General features: G+C 35.3%; 1 non-coding gene across 1 annotated transcript; it reads left to right on the top strand.

Moving 5' to 3' along the window:
• Positions 1 to 2,103: 2,103 nt before the first annotated feature.
• LOC149816876 (small nucleolar RNA R71) lies at positions 2,104 to 2,206 on the top strand. Its single transcript, XR_016427780.1, has one exon. It is a non-coding gene; the product is annotated as a small nucleolar RNA R71 (small nucleolar RNA).
• Positions 2,207 to 15,510: the final 13,304 nt, after the last annotated feature.

Below are 15,510 nucleotides of genomic sequence, written 5' to 3'. Positions count from 1 at the left end.
AGTCTCCTCATCTTCGAGGTATGCATACTTGAGTGAATCCGGTAAGGGTTTCAACTCGAGTTTCGGAGGTGACTCGATCGAGGACTTGGCGGGGGTCTCCGCAAGTGGTGGAAGAGGCTCACTGACAGCTCCTCAAGGTGGTCTCTCTGACGACACTCTAGACACATCTACACTATCTACATCGCTATTCTTCTCTATATGGTACAGATCTAAAGAATCCTCAGTGATGTACAACTCAGGTTGCTCCTCCACTAACTCATGTGCAATGTCTACATGAAAGCAGTCCATGTCTCCCGCTGGTCCCATCGCGGCATTGAAAATATTCAGCTTTACCTTCCTATTGCCGAATGAGAGATCCATGGCTCTGATCCTACAATTGATGCACGCATTGGCAGTCGCCAAGAATGGTCTGCCTAAAATAATCGGAGTCTGGTGCTGGCTGTCTACTCCTTCCATATCAAGAATAATGAAATCGACTGAAAAATAAAAGTCATCCACCTTAACTAGCACATCCTCCAAGACACCTCTCGGTACCTTGATAGAACGATCTGCCAGTTGAAGTGTAATAGGAGTCGATCTCATCTCTCCTAGCCCGAAAGAATCAAAGAAATACCCAGGCAGAATGTTCACGCTTGCTCCAAGATCGAGCAATGCGCGTTCTGTCCGGATGTTCCCTATGGTACACGCAATGATAGGGGCTCCAGGGTCCTTGAGTTTTGGTAGTGTCTGATGCTGAAGTACTGAACTCACCTGCTCAGTCAGATGGACCCTGTTAGGAACTCTCTCTCTAGATTTACGCTTCTGCGTACATAGTTCCTTCAGGAATTTGGCATATGTCAGCACCTGCTGAATCGCATCGAGCAAAGGTAGGTTGATCTGCACATGCTTGAAGATGTCAAGCATGTCCTGGATCTTCGCACCTTGCTTCCCACTATATCCAGGAGACTCTAATGCTTTGGGATAGGGTGGTGGGGGAATATACTCTGCTGGCTCCTCCTCTTTGCGAGAAGGCTCACTCCTATCCTTCTTCTGCAAAGAAGATGAAGATGTTGATGATGATGAAGATGAAGATGGGGATGGGGATGATAATGAAGGCTGAGCCGATGTAGGTGAAACAATGGTCTCTGGCTCCTCTATCCTCTCTCTACTCTCACTCTCTCTCTCTCTCTGCTCTAGACATGATACTCACGTCCACTCCTCAGGGCCATAACCGATTTGGCCTGCTGCTGTGTCTCAGTATGAAATAGGCCTCCAGTCATCTGGTCCTTACCCTTCGGGTTCATGACAGTCTGACTCGACAATGTACCCTCAGGTCTCCTACTAATAGCCTCAGCTAACTGTCTCATTTGCAATTCTAACTTCGCAATGGACTGCGTATGTGAGCTCAATATCTGGCTACACTTCTCGAAGGTGTTCTGATTAGAGGTTTTCACCTCTTGGAATGCCTAGAGAAGTCTCTCCTCGAAAGATGTCTGTGGGGCAGACTCTTGCTGAATCGGGGGAGTGACTGAAGAAGAAGAAGACTAAGAATAGTTTGGTCTTTGAAATGACTGAGTAAAAGATGGCTGCCGAACTGGCTGAGAGGATGTAGGCAACTGCATGGAAGACTGTGAATTCTTCCATGAAAAATTGGGATGGTTACGCCAACCCGGATTATATGTAGATGAGAATGGGTTGTTCGGTGGTCTGACGTAACCCTGAGCTGCCTGAACTTGTTCTTGAACAAATTTAGGGTACTGAGATGCCGAAGGGCACTCAGTGATCTCGTGTGCCGGACTGGCACAAAGAGTACACACCTGCTGTGTTGTGGATGGTCCTGAGAGAAGCTGGTCCAGCTTCTGAGCAATCATGTCTACCTTGCACTGTAGTGCATTAGATGGACCAATCTCAAGAACACCAGTTTTCTTCTGAATGCTGGGTGTGACTCTATCCGAATGAGAGCTCGAAGCATGGTGGAGGGAATTCTCAGCCAATGTATCAAATAGCCTCCATGCTTCGTCCTCGCTCTTCAGCATGAATGTCCCTCCACATGAAGAGTCGATCATCTGACGATTCTTGTCAAACAATCCATCATAGAAACTCTACACCAGTTGCCATTTCGGCACCTGATGATGGGGACATTTCCTAAGGAGATCCTTCATTCTCTCCCATGTCTCATGAAAGCGCTCACCATCTAGCTCTGAAAAGCTAGTGATGGCTCTACGATATTGGTTCGTACCACCAATGGGAAAATATTTCTGAAGAAACTCTTATTGCAATTGATCCCAGGACTCTATTTCTACAGAATCTAAGGACTTTAGTCAATACTTGGCTTTGTCCTTCAATGAAAAGGGGAATAGAGTCAACCTCAAAGCATCATCATCAAAATTATGTATCTTAACAGTAGAATAGATTTCGAGGAATTCATCTAAATGTCTGTAGGGATCTTCATGACTAAGGCCATAAAAGGATGGAAGCATCTGAATAATGCTGGCCTTAATCTCGTAATTAGGCGCTCCTACATCGGGTCTCTGAATGCAGGATGCCTGAACATAGTCTGTTGGAATGAAGTATTCCCGCAGAGGGCGTGGATGAACTGGGGGTGGAGGTGGAGGATCCATGTCAGCCATTGTTGTCGAACTTTGATGAGAATGTAAAATTCTCTCTGGGTTGTCAACAAATGGGTGTAATGGGGCTCTTAAACCTCGTCGCCCCTGCATACACTGGTACTAAGACCAGATGTAAGCAGACAACCTAAATCTAAATCTAAACTAACACAGGTACTAAAGTGTAAATAAACAAATAACAGTAACTAAAAACAAACAGATATGCTATCTATCTATGTCAGAATTCTATAACTAAATAAATAAGTAACAAAGTAAACTATTCTAAAATGCTAAAACAAATAAATACAGGAAATCACAAACTATGTTTTTCTAAAACCCACCTGTCTAATCGCTCCTTGTAGAATGAAACTTGAATGAATCCTAGAAAGAACAATACGTGAATCATATATTTACTAACTATGTTAATCCTATATTCACTTACTAATCCTACTAACTAAAAAGAAAACAGCTAATTAACTAATTAAAACAAATTAATAAATCAAACTCTAAGAAGTAAAGTAATTAATTCATCGTTCCCCGGCAACGGCGCCAAAATTTGGTTGATACTTTGAAATGATCTTTTTAAAACAATTATTTTCAATAAAACTTTGGAAAATCATCAACCAAAAATATAAAAACCGACTTTCCACAAAGTGGTAAGTACGGGTCGAATCCTCAGGGAACAGGAATTAATCAAGATATTTCTAGAAAATTTGATTTATTAATTACAAATATCAATCTACAATTATAAAGTTAATACAACTACAATTAATCACTAAAATGAAAATGAAAAAGCAACTAAATCTTCTGCTCCACACAAAGGGTATTTCTGTCTTTTCGCCAATTAGACAATCTTCGCACTTGGACAATAACCCTGGAAACTAAATATGCTTTTCAACCTAAAAATGCAGAAAAATACAAAGTTAGTATTCTATTCTAACAATGCAAACAATACTAAAATTAATTCTAATTTTACGAAAATAATAAAACAAATGTTACTTATCAAACAATAATTAACTAAAATCCTAAACTAAGTCTAAAATTAGCTAAATTAATTCTACTAATGCTGTATGATGATTATGCAACTCCTAAAATGCAGAAACTACTGAAAACAGGTCTAAAATGCCGAAACTAAGGAAATTACGAAACTGCCCCTAACTAGTGTAAAATAGATTTCTGACAGGTTATCGGAAAACCACAGTTTGACAAGACAAACGAGGTCAGATTTTCCTGAAATTTGTTCTGTTCTGCAACTGACAGATTAAACAATCTGACAGTTTTTACAGAATGGAAAAACAGTATCTGGAACTCCAGATATAAGCGTTTCAAATCTGGAAAAAATCAGGATATCGAAAGTCCTGTAATTTAAAATCCAGAAAAAGCGGTTTTCGCAAAATGCTTAAAAATCAGACCAAATCAACTCCAAAAGAGCTGAAATTTGGTCTGCAGTCAAATAACACTTTAATAAAGTGAATAGAACAAATTTTTTTGGAAAATACGAAATTTTTGCATAGAAAATAATGCTTGTGCGACAGGGCAAAAATCGGTTTATTCTTTGAGTGCACTATTCACTTTATGAATCTATTTAAACACTAGAAAATGTAAATTAAACCTAATGCAGTCTAAATGACACTGTATCACAGTGTATATGCAGATGAGTATTACAACTAGGCTAAATGCATGACGAATAGAATACGCTAAGCAAGTTATGATTAAAACTATGTTAACTAATGATGCGAATGCAACTATACTACTCAATGAAATGTGATTCTAATTAACTATGTTAAACGCTAAATAACTACAAGTCAACGACACACAATGCACAAATCACACACACTTCTATACTATATTAAATCAAATAACTAAACTAATTAATCTAAAATCAACATAAATAAAATCTAAATGACATTAAATCCACTAAAGAACAAGGATAGGATTAAGGTTCACTCGGTTGACTCAACTCAGCTTGGTTTTGGCTTGGGTAAGTTCAGGTTGGTTTGGGTGAACTCGGTTTGGATTAGGTTGGGAGAGATAGGCTCGAGCTAAGGCTGACTCGACTTGGACCAATGTGGACTCGGCTAGGCTTGACCTAACTAGTTGGGTTCGGTTGACTTAGGATTGGGTTCGGTTTGGTCTATGACTTAACTTAGGCTTGGGTTTTGACTAAGTTAGGTTTAACTAAAACTCAGTTGGACTCGGTTTTGTTGACTTAGTCAACTAGGTTCGGGTTTACTTAAGTGGAATCGATTTGACTTAGATAGGGTTGGACTAAAGCTTGACTAGGGTTAGGTCTAGGTCTTTGACTAGGCTTGGCTTAGATTAGGTTAGGTAGACTCGGTTGACCTAAACTTAGGTTGGGGTTGACTCAACTAGGCTTGACTAGGGTTGGGTCTTGGTCTTGGACTCGACCTAGATTTGGTCTAAGCTTTGACTTAGACTAAGCTAGGTTTTGACTAGATTAACGACTCACCTAACCAAGTCAATCTAATTGACTAGGTTAGATTAGGTTCAATAGGTAGGGTCGGTTGACTCAAACTAAGGGTTGACTTGACTAGACTCAAGTGGGTTTATACTAGGGTTTGACTCAACCTAGGCTCGGTTTGACTAGGTTAGGTTTAGACTAAAGTAGTAACCTCTTAATTCCTACAATTAATTCAAAGTTAACGATTTTAATGGAGAAGGTTGGGAAAATAAAGTAATAATTGTAAATGCTCAAACTTTGGAATGCTTTGGATTCCCAAAAACCGCCCCGCTTAATGAGGGAGTTACATTCCTTAATTGTCTTTAAGGCTCATTTTGGAAAAATGAAAAGTCCAATCTAGAAACCCACAATTTTTGCTTTTCAAGAGGGAATTAAAGTGCTTTTAATGCTCTATGGAAATCGTGGAGCCTAGATTGGAATTTTTGTTTAATTTCAAAAACACTTTCCAAAGTTAAGGACTAACTCCTTCTTTAATGCCCATTCAAGATTTAAATCTCCCTTAAATGCCTTACACGATTTTTGAAGAAACTCCTCTTTTCAAAAACTTTCCAAATTTCAATTACTTTAATTACCTCCCTTCTCAAAAATCGCCAACTTCAATTGGTGCTACTTTCTAAACTAATGCAATTAAAGCCACCTAGGGAATAAAATGACTTACATAGAAAATCGATTTCCTAGGATTAAATGCTACTCTAATTCCTAAAACCTACTTAATTGACCCCTAAAAATGGCTAGGAAAGAAAACCCTAATACATTGAACCTAGACACCTTCCTAACTTAACTAATTGCAATTAAGACTTTCTAAAAAATTCGACCTAGAGCTCAATTGGAGCTCTAATGGCTTCCGCCCTACCTTGGGGAAGAAGAAGACTAAAAAAAAATTTAATAAAAAAAAATAATAAATCACAAAAAACGATAAGACTAAGCAACACTATTTTGATAAAACTAAATTAAAATTTAATAAAAAGAACTCCTAATTACCCAAATGCTAACAAGAACAACACTATGCTGGAATTTATTTAAAAATATCAAGAAATGAAAATTTGACTTTTGTAATTTTTGTTTTTCAATAGATTCAAAACACCAAAAACACAAAATGCTAAAAACGATTCTCTAGAACAATCCGAAAATAATGAAATGACTTAACACGATTTTATGCTGCTGTTAACATGCAAAACATACAACAAACCACACAACTTACTAACTTAAAAACACAAATTTAACTAAAATGCAAAGATCGGCTAGAATAGATCTAGCCGAATTTTTTTTTTCTTTTTCAAAAATTGAAAACAAAACAAGGCACAATCAAATCCACGAATAAGATGAATCAAAATGACTTTTATAAATGGATTTTCAGTAGAACAGACCCAAGAACACCTATGACAAACTACAAATAAAATAGAAGAAATCGACTAGATGAGATTCTAGCCGATTTTCAAAGTTTGAGTGAAAAATCCTTAAAAACAAGGATAAACAAGTCAAGCAATGGCTCAAACCTCAATAGATCTACAGTAAACTCATTAGAATCGGATCTATGTAGGGTCACGAATCCAGCTTCGCTGCCAAAAACTGAACTAAGGCAAAAATTGAAAATAAATCAAAATCGGCTAGAATGGATCTAGCCGATTTATGGATTTTTGATGAAAAACACCTTTGTTCAAGACCCCAACTCAAAATAAATTCAAATGAACCATTTAAAACAAATTTATATTGAAATTACTATAGAACAAAACCATAAACACAATGTAAACCCCTTTTGAAAAGTCGACTAGATGAGATTCTAGCCGATTTTCACAAGTTGGTTGAAAGAACAAGAAAAACGAAATGTAAACACATCAAACAATCACGCAAACCTAATTCTAACGTGCTGGCCTATGCACGAACTCTAATTTAAGGTTGAAACAAAAAGAAAAATAAGAAACACACAGAAAAATAAAAAATAAAATCAAACACTCAATTTCGGTTTTAGCTAGAAGAGAAGAAAGAAGAAGACCTACCTCTTGGAAGATCCGACGACCGGGGGGATGAAGAAGAGCGGACCGTGGCTGGAGTAGGACGTCCTAAACAGTTCGAAGATGCTGGACTTCACCAAAAAACAGCACCTTTGCAGCTGCTACACGTGGGAGATCCACCGACAATGGAATGTGAGCCGATTCTCGATCGGAGGGTGTAGAAAGCTGGATGGAGGTAGGGCCGACTCACCTTGTTGGTGTGTTTCGCACTCCCGCACAAGGTTAATGGTCTCCACCTCTGCTACACCTAAAAAAATACAGAAAAGTGGTGAAACTACAACAAGGAGAAAGAAAAAAATGGAAAGAAACACAAGAGAGATCGAAAATATGCTTGAAAATCAAGCATAGACCGGTCTTCAATGGCCAAAACGTGGAGGGAGATGGAGAGGAAGGAGCTGCTGGAGTAGAATCACTGTAGGGGGCGTCCAAACATATCCAAAGACGCCTAGGGTTCTTCAAAAAAAAACTATTTATAGTTTTGACATTTTTCAGAAAGAGGGTTAAAAAATAAAATATTGCTAGGCGCCACTTTCTGGGGGGTTTTCTGCAAAACTTTTTAAATTGGATATGGATAGGCGTGTGGGTTGGGTTTTGGGCTTTTTAAGAGTTGATCCAAGGTCCAATTAACCTAAATGGGTCGGATATGGATCCGATTCACCTCGAAATCCCTGCCCAAACACTGAAATAGCCATAACTCTCTCATTTTAACTTCGATTTTTCTGAAATTCGAACCATAACCCCTTACTATCAAAACACATCTAAACATGGGTTTAAAACCTTAAACTTGATACAAAATGCATGAAAAACTTGTTTACATGATGTGCATTTCATGCATCATCAAGGACGAAGGGTACCAACTCCGATGGACAGACCATTTATGGCTTTTTACGAGCAAAAGACTTGTTTCCCCAGTCATCGGAGGTTAGGGGGGATTGGGGCTACAATAGTTAGCCTAACACTTCTGCAGAAGATGGATGCATCCCTATCAGGCCTTGGGGACTTACTCTCTCGACCATCGGTCATCTCCATAGGAATAGGATTGAGTCAGACAACCGACGTATCTTAAAATACTTAACATAATAAACACTCGGCTTGGTCTCGGTTGTTTCGACTCATGTGCCATGTATGTACCTGCATGGCTGGTTAACAAGTAATAACTAAACTGAGCATGCTCACCTTTCAGTTTGTTGTACTTAGCTTGTTTCTCCAGTTTATCTACTTAGTTTGCTCATTACTACCTGCTGTATAAATTATTTATGCCTAATTTAGTTCTTTCTGTTTATGTGCTCACCTACTAGTTTTTCACAAAACTAACCCATTTCATGGGTACAGGTGACAAATAGGTGCATCATAGGGGATGGTGCGACTGCGAGATGACTTCAGGATCCACTGTTTCTGCTCGTAGTTCTTCTCCTGGACATTTTGGTTTTGTTACAATTTTCTTGGAGAAAATCCAAATTTTGTACAAACCTGACACTCTCTTTTAATAGAAGAAATGATTTTCTAAGTATTATTGCAGATCGTCCATGGTAAATCTTTGTTCTCTTGCTAGCATGCCTAAAGTTGTCAAACTTGTCATTTTTCTTTTAAAGAAATTGTTTCTGCTGATTTTAAAAATAAACTCTGTATAGAAAAGGAATTTTTTCAACTATTTTAAGGAAATTATAAAGTTCGAAATGTTGGGGCGTTACATTTACCTTCACTTCCTCACCTGCTACACCTTCATCTTCTCACCTCACTGCTACACTTTCACCTGCTGCATTTGCATTTTTGCAATTAGCAGCAGCATGCTCATTCACTCTGTAGCATTCCACTTGCATAAATATCCACCCATGCCACCTTCATTTTCTGCAACAACCCCAACCATGCACTTGCCATCATCATCTGGACTTTTACGTTTCATAGCACTTTGGCACTTGTATGTTTCACAGCACTTCCTGCACCTTCATTTTCTTCACCACTTGAATCACCTATATTCCAGACACACCCTTGCGCACCACTCATTTTCACACACCGAAGTCCCTGTGCACATTCCCTGCACTTGCTACGCATCCACTGTCGTTACCTCCACATGGCCACCTGTTGCACTTACAGCAGTACCAATACCCATTTCCTACACTTACAAACTACGCTTGCACATTGCCCTCTATTAAGCTTCTGCATGATTCACTGTCATCTGTGCATTTTGCAACACCTATGTATGTGCATATCATTCAATACATTTCATTGCCTTAGTAGCATATGCATTTAGTTTTCTCATTGAGTTTCCACAGTAACTCTAGTTTGTATACATACAAATCCAATCCAGCACTTCATGTCCACTCACAGTAGACCCATGTTTTCCTATATCTTCATCCTACATGCATTCCCATATATATATCTTCAATAGTATAGGCATGGCACTTATGTATTACATAGGCATTTTCATATATATTTTCTCATTAGCACTTAGGCATATACATATACATTCTTCATTTAGCATAAACAAAGTATTTAGGCATTGCATATGCAGTTCTTCATTAAAATAGGCATAACCATATGCATGATTAGTTTTAATATGACATTTTCCATCTTCTTCTCTAGCTTGCATTTTAGCCATGTACTAACTCGTTTTTGCAAAGAATGCATGAAAGACTTAAATTTCTTTTCCTAGATTAGGAATTTTGATAGTTTAATTTAAATTTCAATTTAAGACTGTAATAATTTGATATTAATGAGAATTTTTACCTTTCAGTATAAAATAGAACATATGAGCATATAGTTCTCATAATTGCTTGTGACATCTCATTTTATTTTTATTTTTATTTCAAAAATTCACAATGGTGAAACACGAATGGCACGTGCACCTTTCTAATAAGAGGTAAATAACCCTAAGTAAATGATTCACATTTATGGCCATAGTCAAAATGTGAACAATACTTGGGATTTTTATTTTTTATGGAATAACATTTGATTTCCATCATATTTTTTTGAAATATTCTATTCTTCCTCTATCAGAATTTAAGATATAAATTAACTTGAGATATATTTGTGGCCATAGTCATGGATATATTAAAAGTTAATTTTATTTTAAATCCTATAAAGGCAAAAAAAATCATTTTAGTCTTTATTAGAATTTAAATATAGATTAGATTATAATATGTTTGTGACCATAGTCATGAACGTATTATGATTTAATCTTATTTCAATTCTATTAAAGAATAAAATTTGCTTTTAAATTATAATCTTTAAATAAATTTCAAAGCATTCATCATTCAGGATAGAATTGCATTCTTTTTCAAATTATTTCAAATCATCTTCAAAATTCCAAGTAATTTTTTAAATAAATCTTCAAAAACACAGTTTTTACTTCTAAAATTCAAACTCATTTAAAACTTCCATTTATAAATTCAGATTTATCCTTTTATTCTCAAATCCATTCAGTTTTAGATTTTATTTCCAATTTTCCAATTTTCAATTTTCAATTTTTAATTCTCATTTCTGAATTTCACATTTTAACTCCAAGTTTCATTCAAATTCTTTATTTCCATTTCAAATTTTCGAATTCTATTTCAAATTCGAAGTTTTAATTCAACTCCAAGTCAGAATTTTGAAATTCACTTTGAAATTCCAAATTAAATTTTAAAATTTACTTTGAATTTCTGAATCAATCTTCAGAATCAATTCAATATTCCAATTTCAAAGTCCAATTCAACTTTCAAATTCCATTCTGATTTCAAATTCTAAGTCCAACTTCGAATCCTAATTTCAATTTTGGAATCCAATTTCAAAGTTTATTTTCAAGATTCTAAATTTTCAATTTCTAAATTCATTCTTAAGTTCCAATTTCAATTTCAGATTCTAAATTCAACTTCAATTTCCAAATTCATTTCCCATTTCAAAGTTAAATTTCAATTTCAAAATCAATTCAAAGTTCCAACTTGAATTTTCAATCCAATTTTCAAGTCCAATTTTGATTTCAAATATCAAATCGAATTTCAAAATCAATTCCAAAGTCCCAATTTGAATCCAATTTCCATTCTAACTTGAAATTTCAATTTCCAATTCCTAAATTCATTCTTGAATTCCAATTTCAAAGCCAGATTTCAATTAGAATTTAATTCCAAATCTCAGATTCAAATTTTCATATTTCAAGATTCTATTTCACTTTCAAAATTTTGATTTATCAATCTCCAAATTCCAAATCCAGTATTTATTCTTTAAGTTTTACTCTTTTCCAAATTTCATTTTCAATTTCAAATCTTCCTTTTCAAATCAAATTTTAAATTCAAAAACTCTCAAAATCTCATTTCTATTTCAATCTTTGATCTCAGTTATGATTTCAACTTCTAAATTTCAATTTTCCCTTTCAAAGTCTGAAATTCAGTTCAGATCCAAGTTTGGATTTAAAATTCCAAAACTTCCAAATCAAGTTCAATTTTTGAAACCGCTTCTTCAAGGATATTTCCAAACTTGCTTCAAAACCACTTGGAACATCCAAAATTTTGAAGTATTTCCAAAGCATGCATCATATCTCAAATCATCATTTTTAAAAACTCATAGCACAAGCATGACTCGTTGTGCATTTAGGATTTTAGAATAATCACTTAGACAAATTCAGGCAAAGCAAAAGGCATTGATTTGATCCTTGGTTCAATTACCCCTGGTAAAGGCGCCAGGAACGGTTGAACCTCGTACTAACGAGCGAATCCCTTCTCTTCATTTTTTCTGCAAAATTTTTAAAATAGAGGCAAGTAATTTTTCAAAATCTTTTTCAAATAAAGGTCAAGTGAGACCTTGCAAAGATTTTCCTTCTTTTTTTCTCCTTCAAAAAGGACAAAAGGCTGAAAGGAAAAGGGAAAGAGGAAAAGGAAAAATTTTGCAATGATCACAGAAGTGGCGACCGTGATGGGACTCATTTTCTTCTGATCGAATTAAATGCCTTTGCCTTGCTTTGATATTGTCTAAGTCATTATTTTATAAATGTCAGCTTCATTTTCATTTAAACCTTAGGAGCCTAGACACTATCCCAGCTGACATGATGTATATAGGATTAAGCATGGTTTGGTTGGACCATATTGAGGAGATTTATTCATGCTCACTTAAACTTAGGTCTAAAATACAACTCTCCTTAATCTAGGGATTGAATGTAAACATTGTATGCAAGTGTATGCTTCCTTATGATTTTCAAAAATTTATTTATTTAGGACTTTACATTAGAACCTTCTGATTTCTTGCATGATTGAGCATATTTAAAAAAAAAAAATATCTCCACCTATATTGTTCTGATATTCACATTGTTGGGCTATCTCACTGAATTGTAGTTCGGGAAAGAGCCTCACAACTGGACCATTTATTTGGGTTAACACCCCCTACCACGTACTAAGGGCCATAGTCCAAAGTATATCGACAGGCGCTCAAGGATGTTGGGAAACCATTGCCTTAAAACCGAAGAAAATTTTCTATGCCACGTACTTAAAGCTTCGGCTTGAGTATATCAACGTATCTTGATTAGAATCAGATGATCTAAACCTTAGATTTAGGATTAAGATCCTACAAGCCTTTTCAAATATTGCATTTAGAGTCAGCTTTTAGGGAGTGTTGTTCTGTGCATCATTGCTTGTAATCCTCATTTACTTCACATTTTTAAAAACCTGGATATTTTATTTTCAAATTTTCTCTATTTCTCAAAATCCAGGTATGTATTTCTCTTTCTTTATTTCTTCATAATAATTTTCTTAAACCTTAGACATTTTTTTTAAGATTTTCCTATATTTCTCAAAATCTAGGTATATATTTCTTTTTCTTTATTTCTTCAGAATAATTTTTAAACTCTAGATATTCTTGTTAAGATTTTCCTATATTTCTCAAAATCTAGGTATATATTTTCTTTTCTTTATTTCTTTAGAATAATTTTTAAACCCTAGATATTCTTTTTAAGATTTCCCTATATTTTTCAAAATCTAGGTATATATTTCTCTTTCCATATTTCTTCAAAATTATTTTCTAAAACCCTAGATATTTGTTTTGAAGTCTTCTTCTATTTTTTAAAGTCCAGGAGTATATTTTCCCTTTTTCCTTATTTCTTCATAACTATTTTTCCCAAACCCTGGAAATCCTTTTTAAAACTCTCCTTAGATTTTCAAAACTCCAGGTGTATTTTCTTTTTCTTTCTTCAATTTTTCTGATCCTGTCTACAATTTTTCAAATTTTAAATCTTTGCCATCTATTTTCAAACTTTTCTTTCTTCATATCTCTCAGTGTATCTTATGGTTTTATCTCAAAAAAAATCTTGTTTACCTTTTCACAATAAAATCTCTTTTCGTCAAAGAGATATCCTTTTTCAAAATAGCATTTTGCTTCATATTCTAGTTGTCTATTCCTCTCCATGGGGTAACAACGCAATTGTCGCAAATTTTGTGATGACCCAATCCCTGGTAATGGGATATCATTTTCAAACTATCAACCTGATTCCTTCTTTTGTCAAAATTTCTTCCAAAATTCTTTTTTCCAAACATCCTATTTTTCAAGTTCTCCTATTTTCTCAAATAGCCATCTTCAAATATTATTCTTCCTTCACCATTATATTGGGGCATTTTTTTAAAATTCATTATTCTTCTTTTCAAAATCCTATATGCAGGCAGGATCAATAAAAATCTTTTACCATCTTTTAAATATTATCAAGCATTATCAGTTCTCAACAATTTTCTTTTCCCTTTCAGGTTAAGGGATAAACCAACCTTGTCCTTCAAGGTATCTCCTTCTTCCCTTTCAGGTCAAGGGATAAACCTGAACCTCGTCCTTTGGGGTATCTTCTTCTTCCCTTTCAGGTTAAGGGATAAACCTGAACCTTGTCCCTCTAGGTATTTTCTTTCCTTCCCTTTCAGGTTAAGGGATAAACCTGAACCTTGTCCCTCTAGGTATTTTCTTTCCTTCCCTTTCAGGTTAAGGGATAAACCTGAACCTCGTCCTTCGAGGTATTTCCTTTTTCCCCTTTCAGGATAAGGGGATAATCCTGAAAGTGGACCACATACAAATAACTATGATGGTCTATTGAATTAAGAATTTTTCATCTTTTAAAATTCAACTTGCAAGTTGAATCCGTTTCAGAACCCAATCCTCGAACTGGTCATTTTTCAAAAATTTTGATCTTAGATCAAACCATTTTCAGAACCCAGTCCTCGAACTGATCGTTTTCAAAATTTTCGATCCTAGATCGAGCCAATTTATGAATTCAGTTCTTGCACTGGCAACTTTTAGAATTCAATATTCTGATTAAAGATTTTTCTTTGTGATTTGAGTTCTGACTCGAACTACCAATTCTCCTTTAAGATTCGAGTTTCGACTCTGAACTTTCCAATTTCCCTTTAAGATTCGAGCCCTGACTCGAACTTTCCAGCTTTTCTTTGAAGATTTGAGTTTTAACTCGAGTTTTCTTTCCTCTAAAATTTGAACTTTCTAATTTTTCTTTGAGATTCAAGCCCTGACTCAAACTTTCTAGCTTTTATTTGAAGATTTGAGTTTTAACTCGAGTTTTCTTTCCTTCAAAATCTAAACTTTCCAAATTTTTTTTGAGATTTGAGCCCTGACTTGAACTTTCCAGCTTTCCTCTAATGATTTGAGTTTTAACTTGAATTTTCTTTCCCTCAAAATTTAAACTTTTCAGTTTTCCTTTGAGATTCAAGCCCTGATTCGAACTTTCCAGCTTTCCTTTGAAAATTTGACTTTCGACTCAAATTTTCTTTCCTTCAAGATTCGAGTTGGTCTAGTTTTCCTTTGAAGATTTGGGTTTTGACCCAAGTTTTCTCTCTTTAAAATCAAACTTTCTAGTTTTCCTTTAAAGACTCGAGTTTTGACTCAAATTTTCAAGCTTTCCTTAGAGAATCCGAGTTCTGATTCAGATATTCTTTTAAAACCAACTTCTGAGTTGGGATTACCTTTAAAATCCCATGTTTTCACTGGTCAAGATTTCAAAATCCAGTTTCTATAACTGGTCAGGATTTCAAAATCCAGTTTCTATAACTAGTCAAAATTTTAAAATCCAGTTTCTATAACTGGTTAGGATTTCAAAATCCAGTTTTTATAACTGGTTGGGATTTCAAAATTCAGTTTCTATAACTAGTCAAGATTTTAAAATCCAGTTTCTATAACTGGTCGGGATTTCAAAATCTAGTTTCTATAACTGGTCGGGATTTCAAAATCTAGTGTTTTCACTGGTCGGGATTTCAAAATCCAGTTTCTATAACTGGTCAGGATTTCAAAATCCAATTGCTATAACTGGTCGGGATTACCAAAATCCAGTGTTTTTATTGGTGAGGATTTCAAAATCTAGTTTCTATAATTGATCAAGATTTCAATATACAGTTTCTACAACTAGTCGGGATTACCGAAATCCAGTATTTTCACTAGTCAGGATTACCAAAATCCAGTGTTTTCACTAGTCGGGATTTCA

This window comes from Nuphar pumila, chromosome 14 (assembly GCF_984573655.1).
Source record: "Nuphar pumila chromosome 14, dmNupPumi1.hap1.1, whole genome shotgun sequence".
In the NCBI taxonomy this organism is placed as follows: Eukaryota; Viridiplantae; Streptophyta; class Magnoliopsida; order Nymphaeales; family Nymphaeaceae; genus Nuphar; species Nuphar pumila.
Note: the sequence above shows the minus strand (reverse complement) of the source record. Positions and strands in the feature narration are given on the sequence as shown.